Source organism: Carlito syrichta, unplaced genomic scaffold, assembly GCF_000164805.1.
Source record: "Carlito syrichta isolate Samal-C Ts95f unplaced genomic scaffold, Tarsius_syrichta-2.0.1 Scaffold311781, whole genome shotgun sequence".
Lineage (NCBI taxonomy): Eukaryota > Metazoa > Chordata > Mammalia > Primates > Tarsiidae > Carlito > Carlito syrichta.
In genome coordinates, this window is record NW_007255877.1 from 38,699 (window position 1) to 46,613 (window position 7,915).

At 42.2% G+C, this 7,915-nt stretch overlaps 1 pseudogene; it reads left to right on the plus strand.

The window, feature by feature from the left end:
- Positions 1–634: 634 nt before the first annotated feature.
- Positions 635–980, plus strand: LOC103271592 (annotated as a pseudogene).
- Positions 981–7,915: the final 6,935 nt, after the last annotated feature.

Consider the following 7,915-nt stretch of genomic DNA (forward strand, 5'->3'; position numbering starts at 1 on the left):
CTAACCAGAGAAATGAAAGACCATTAAGATGAAAACTACAAAACACTGCTCAAAGAAAACAAAGATGACACAAACAAATGGAAAAATATTCCATGCTCACCGATAGGAAGAATCAACATTGTTAAGATGTCCATCTTACCCAAGGCAATCTACAGATTTAATGCAATACCCATGAAATTACCAGCATCATTCTCAGACCTGGAAATGACAATACAGAAATTCATATGGAAACATAAATGACCACGAATAGCCAAAACAACACTCAGCAAAATAAACAAAGCAGGAAGTATCACACTTCTACACTGTTGCTGGGAGTGTATATTAGTACAGCCTCTGTGTGAAACAGTGCAGCAATTACTAAAAGATCTAAAAATCAACCTCCATATGACCTCATGATCCCCCTTCTGGGAATATGCCTGGAGGAACTCAAATCACTCTATGAAAAAGATAGCTGCACATGCATGTTTATTGCAATATTATTCACAATCGCAAAAACATGGCACCAACCATGCTGCCTACTGAAAGAGGACTGGATAAAAAATGTGGTACCTTATGGGAACTCCTTCCTTTCTCGCTCCCGGCCATCTTGGCGGGTGCTTTTGGTTGGGGGCCGTCCTGCACCTAAGGCAGGAAGATGGTGGCTGCAAAGGAGACAAAAAAGTCGCTGGAGTCCATCAACTCAAGACTCCAACTCGTTATGAAAAATGGAAAGTACATGTTGGGGTACAAACAGTCTCTGAAGACGACCCAACAAGGCAAAGCAAAGTTGGTCATCCTCACCAACAACTGCCTGGCTTTGAGGAAATCTGAAATAAAGTACTACGCTATGTTGGCCAAAACTGGTGTCCATCACTACAGTGGCAATAATATTGAATTGGGCACAGTGTGTGGAAAATACTAGAGTATGCACACTGGCTGTCATTGATCCAGGTGATTCTCATATCATTAGAAGCATGCCAGAACAGACTGGTGAAAAGTAAATCACGCAAAACTGTTCTTTATAATAAAACTTGGCAGAGCTTGTTTAAAAAAAAAATGTGGTACATATACATAATGGAATATTACACAGCCATAAGGAACAAAATTATGAACTTCGCAGCAACTTGGATAGACTTAGAGACTATCATACTAGGTGATCTATCACAGAAACAGAGAACTGAGTACCACGTGTTTTCTCTCATAAGTGGACATTGAACAATTATCATAATACTATAAGAAAGGAATTGGCAGTAGTGGGAAACTGCCAGGGGAGGGAGGAGGGGCACACCTCATCAACAAGGGGACCTGCATCATGACGTTAGCATGTCTGACCCTGAATTGCACCCCACGTTAAAAAAATAAATAAATGCTGACATTAAAAACATTCCGATGCTTTTTCATTTTCAATTTTTTGTAGGAAATGGGGTCTCGCTCTCTTGCACAGGCTGCCTTTGAATTCCTGGGCTCCAGCAGTGCCCCTGCCTCACCCCCACTCTCCCGAGTGGCTGGGGCCACAGGTGCTTGCCGCTCTGCTTTCCCTAATTCCTCTGACCTTGGGCCTAAGGGTGACTTTGGGGTGCCTGCCCCCCTGACCCCACCGCCAGCCTGCATCCGCCAACCTCCACCCCAACCCACCCCCGAACTGAGCTCTGACCCTGACCCCGCCCCACCCCCCCTCCACCCCACCCCGCCCCCAACTCCGAATCCCCCGTGCGCAACCCGCGCCCTGACCCGGCCCTGCCCTCCACCCTCAACCTGCAGCCTCGACCTGCACCCTGACCCTGGCCTCGCCCCCACCTCTACCCAGATCCCGCTCCCTGACTCCCACGCAGCCCCGACCCGTGAATTCTGCCCCGACTCCACCCCGAGCGCACTCTGACCCCGACCTCCACCCCAGGAGTCCCCTCGGTGAGGCTTTTCTTGTCACACACACCCAGGTATGCCGACTTGGGTTGCTTCGGGCATAGTCCCAGCACAGAGAAGGGAGAAGCACGGAGACGGTGTCAGGCTGGGTGTTTATTTCTCCAGATGAAGAAGACCCCAAAGGAAAACATTGGCCGGTGTGGAAGAGGTGAGGCAAAAAATGGCAGAAGGACTGAAAGGCATCAAAATCGATGAGTAAAAAAATTGTTTTGAACAGTAGAACAAAGATCTCAGTAGGTGTATTGCTTCAAGTGGAGACTATTTTAAGTTGACTGAAGTTTAAATATGTAAGAATAAATACACACGTTTTTATATATAAATCCCAGGATTTTTAATATATATGCATACAAATATGCATTCAGAAAACCTTGAATCACAGCTAAGAGGACTCAAAAGCAATATAAATAAATGTCGATATATTCCTTGTTTAAGAGTATTATATTTGTTATTGTTAAGATGATAATAATTTCAATTTGATCTATAGTTCAGCAGAACCCTAAACAAACTCCCAGGAAAATTATTAATGATTTTTTTCCAGATCTGGAATGGATGGCATAAGACTGGAGAACAGAGTTAAAGAATGAACGCTTGGTCAGGTGCGGTGGCTTAACCTGTAATTCCAGCACATTGGGAGACCTAGGCAAGAGGAATGCCTGAGCCCAGGGATTTGAGACCAGCCTGGGAAACTTGGTGAGACCTCATCTCTACAATAAATCACAAAAATTAGGCAGACATGGTGGCGTGCATCTGTAGTTCCAGCTACTTGGAAGACTGAGGCAGAAGGATTGCCTAAGCCCAGCGGGTTGAGGCTGCAGTGGCCGTGAGTGTGACACTGCACTCCAGCCTGGGCAACAGAGTGAGATTCCAACTCAAAAAAAAAAAAAATGAACGCTTAACATAAAGCTACATTAATAGAGTGAGATACTGGTTAGGGAAAGAGAAATACATAAATGGAACAGAAGAGAGAATTCAAAAATAGACCCAAATAAATATAGTCAACTGATTTTCTCAGAAAAGATAAAGGCAATTCAATAGAGAAAGAAAAGACCATTCCACAAATGGCAACAGAACAATCACAAACTATATGGGAGAAAAAATAAATATAGAAACAAATTTTATAGCGCAACCCCAAATTCACTCAAAATAGCTAACATACTAAAATTTTCAAATGAAAAATTGTACAGGTTTCAGAAGAAAATTTGCATGATCTTGAGTTTGGTGAAGAGTTTTTACATACAAAACCAAAAACCAGTTCATGAAAGAAAAATTCACAATATCTACTCTGTAAAAGGTCATGTTAAGAGAACCAAGAAACAACCCACAGACTGAGAGCGAACACTTAGACAATACATCTGAAAAAGAACTTGTGTGCAAAAATATACAAAGTTATAAAACTCAACAGGAAGAAAAATAATCCAATTAAAATCAGGTAAAGAACTGAATAGACATCAAACCAAAAACGATATACAGATGGCAAATAATTATATAAAATAATGATCAACAGCAGTTGTCTAAGGGAAAACCATATTAGAACAACGAGATGGCACTGCATGCCTATGAGGATGGCTGGAATAAACAAGATACAATAGCAATTGCAACACAAACTTTTATACACTGTAGGTGGAATGAATAATGGTATAGCCCCTTTGGAACACAGTGTAGAGACCAGAAGGTGTTACCCCAAAATAGGACTGCAGGAGATCAGAGTATGCCACCCCAAAATATGCCTTTTGGCATAAGAATAGTTTGAGCCAACTTATGTGAGAAACTGGAGATGCAGGAGAAGCTCTGAATAAAGAATTAACCTTTTGTAAGAGAAATTTACATCTATGAAATAAGTCACAATTTTTAAGAGTGTCTTCCTCTCAGTACCTAGAAAAGAAGGATGACTAAATCATGAGAGTTTTATGAATGGAGAGGGCACTGACAAATCTGCATGGCAAGCCTTACCCTTGTTGCAGCCAGGTGTAATGATTCACACACGTAATCCCAGCTACTCGAGAGGTTGAGGCTGGAGGATCACTTGGACTTTGAGACAAGCTTGGGCAACGGAGCAAGACCTTCTCCTCTAAACAAATACTTAATTTTAGAAAACACCTTGCCCTTGTTTAATGCACTTTGCCTACTACATAATCTTTACTGCCCTCCCCCAACACCCTAATTTCTTTGTTTTAGTCAAAGGAATTCTTCCTATTGGAAAGTCATTCATTTTTTCTTGAGAGTATCCCATTTGTATGTTAAAAAACTATTCAGTGATACTTATTAAAACATGGTAAAGAAGACTTTATTCAGGACCACCGTGATAGGTACAGTGACACTGCTATGGGGTCTTGCATGAGGAAGAGAAATTGAGCTCAATTCCAAATGCAGCATGTGCAAGTGGGAACTTTTAGCCAAGAAGCAGGGTCAAGGACAGAGGATGGAAAATTACCCAGAGGAAGCATCAGAATTGAGGGGGGATTCTGGCTAAATCGACCTAACAGGATTCTTGCTAAAGGCAAGCCAAAAGTGAATGTCACAAAAATTGATAGATAAGTGGTACCTCATCAAACTGAAAAGCTTTTGCACAGCAAAAGAAACTATCAAAAGAGTAAGGAGACAACCCACAAAATAGGAAAAAATAATGCGAAGTATATATCTGACAAAGGCCTAACACCCAGAATCTACAATGAACCCCAATGAAGTAAAAGGAAACAAACTCACAACAAAGCAGGCAAAGGCTATTAGCAAACACTTCTCAAAAGATGACATACAAGCAGCCAACAGACACATGACAAAATGCTCAGCCTCACTAATCCCAGATATGGAAACAACAATACAGAGAGTCATCATCAGAGAAATCATCAGAGAAATGCAAATCAAAAGTACAATGAGATGTAATGAGATGCCATCCAACTCCAGTAAGGATAGCTATCATTAATAAGTCATCCAACCCCAGTCAGGACAGCTATCATTAATAAGTCAAAAAGCAACAGATGCTAGCATGGGTGTGGAGAAAAGGGAATGCTTCTACACTGCTGTGGGAGTGCAAGCCAGTTCAGGCCCTATGAAAAGCAGTGTGGCGATTCCTGAAATAACTAAAACTTGACCTTCCATACAATTGACCATTCTCTCTCTGAGAATATACCCAGAGGAAAATAAATCACACTCTACCAAAAAGACACCAGCACATACATGTTTATTGCACCATTATTCACAATAGCAAGAACATGGAACCAACTCTATTGCCCATCAAAAGTGGATTGGATAAAGAAAATTTGGGACACATACATGATGGAGTATTCTGCTGCCATAAAGAAGAACAAGACTGTGGAGCAAACTGGATGGAGTTGGAGATCATCATACTAAGTGATCTATCACAGAAACAAAGAACGGAACACCACATGTTCTCACTCGTAATTGGGCCCTGAACGATAATCACATGAACACAAGGGAGAACACAAGGGAGAGATCAGCTGTCACTGGGCACTGCTGGTGGGGGAGAGAGGTAGGAGGGGGTGGGGCACGTGACAGCATAAAGAGTACCAGGTCCACTACCAAGGAAATGAGGGCCATTGGAAGCCCAAACTCAACCTACATGCAGCCTACCTATGCAGTTAATCCTCACTTTTACCCCACATCTTTATAATAAAATTTAAAAAAATAAAAAAGAAATTACAAAGCCTTGCAGTCATCGCCCAGTCCAGCTCCCCTGCAGTGACACGCAAACCAGTTGGAAAATATTTCCCTAATAACTCATGCTTAATATTGGCATAATATTTGACTGGTTAAAAAAACGTACTCTTGCCAGGCTCAGTGGCTCAGCCTGTAATCCCGTGCCTTGGGAGTGAGGTGAGTGGATTGCCTGAGCCCACGGGTTCGAGACCTGCCTGGGCAACTTGGTGAGACCTCATCTTTACAATAAAACAAAAAATTAGCTGGGCGTGGTAGCATGCACCTGTAATTCCAGCTACTTGGAAGGCTGAGCGGAAGGATCACTGGAGCCCAGCAGGTCGAAGCTGCGATGACCAAGAGCGGCCACTGCACTCTAGTCTGGGCGACAGAGTGAGACTCCAACTCAAAAAAAACAAAAAACAAAAAACGTACTCTCTGAAAACAGCGGGAACACAAGCTTCTGCCTGCCACAGCAAGTTTACACTCGCGCATGCCTGCTGCATTAGCACATCCCAGTACAGTTATTCTGTCTTTGGCATCTTTAATTCTTGAAGGGCTGTCTTATTAACTGTAGTCAGTGTTTTGGGGGGCAATAATGCCAAAACAATGCTTTTTCATCAACGTTGTAGATGAGCTGGCATCAGATTTTCACTAGTGATGACTTTGGCAAACTTATCAATGAATTTCTTCACTGCTTCATGATCAGCAGATGCTTTATCACCACATATCTTTATAATTTTAATGTTGTGTCTTAAGTTTCTACAACCACCTATGTAATATTTATAGCTCCCTTCAATTTTTGGTTAATTTGATGTCTTCGCTTGTTTCATGCTCAGCATAGGGTTAAGTGGCATGTAATCACTTAGACTCTGATGAATCCACTCTTTCAGCACACAATCAAGATCTTCATTTTTTGCTCTCTGCAATGTTCATTAACTTCTGTCCATTATTTTCTACATAGAACTTTGACTTTATTCTTCTGCTTCTTCGGGTCACATATGGTGGCCATTCCAACACCATACTCTTCGGTAAGACATTTCACACTCTGCTGTCCAGTTTCTCTAATAGATTTACTTCCTGTGCTATAGATAAACATAAATGTTTCCTCTTTTCCTATCACTGCTACCCAAAGGAGTGTCTGCAGGCCTTTTTGACAGTTTTAACAATATCATTATACCACAAAAGAGAGAATAAGCAAAAAAAGACCATATGAGTAATGCACACAGGTCTTGCCCCACATGGGGCATCATGGGAAATGCTCCTTTGGAACCTCTGGCCTGCACACAGGCCACGTCATTGCTTTGTATGGACGTGCTGGCATGGAGAAATGTAGGTGTTTACAAATCTGTATCATGGCTGAAGGGGTCGGAGAGGGTATTGTTTTTCTTGGAAACATTGAATAAGCGGTATGCTGTGCATCTGTATTTTGACTACGACCTATCACATGAGGCTAGGTGTGGAACTTTTCACTTGTAGTGTCTTGTCGGTGTCAAAACATACATTTTTGGCTTAAGGATATCCAACCTGCACTTACCATCACCACACTTCTAGGTGTGTATGCTGTTCCTCAACACACAAGACTAATTATTTGGATCCATAACTTTTTTTCACATTACTCCCAAGGTGGGTAGGCATTCAGGTTTGTCTAAAACTTTGGAATTATAGCATCTGAATTTACATTCTGGATCTCACCACTTTCTCTCTTGGCTATGTTACTACCTCTCAGAGCCTCAGTTCCTTCATCTACAAAATGAGTTAATTATGGTTTCCCTCTCTTAGTTACCGGGGGGCCTAATTTTCTAACAAGTATTGCTTCTAAAGGCCATCTCCGGTATTCTTTGGAATGTGGGGAAGATGGACATTGCCCAAGGAAAGGAGAACGAAGGATGAGCTTCTCGTCAAAGACATTTTCGAGGGTGAAAGTGAGGAGGTCACGATTAGAGAAAAATCCAAGGTGAAAGACAAAGAGATGAAGGGTTTTCATGTCCTACCTTTGGCCCTCTGCCTAACTCTAACATGGAAGTTGGACTAACCAGGTGGTTGACAGCTGGTAGTAAGAAGGAAAGAAAGAAACCAAGAAGAAAGGAATGAACCTGAAACTGACAAATGCACCAGGAATTAGAGCCCAGAAAGCATCCGGGCAGGGAAAATACTAATTGTGATGTGCAAGACCCAAACCAAAGGGGTCTCCTAGGACAGGACAGAGATATCTAACACTGCCAATAATTCCTGGATATTTTCTATTTGTATTGTGTTTACCATGTCTTCCCTCGGTCAGCTACAATTGTCTAGCTAAAACTAATTCAAGCCAGGCTCGGTGGCTCAGCCTGTAATCCCGCGCCTTTGGGAGGCTGAGGTG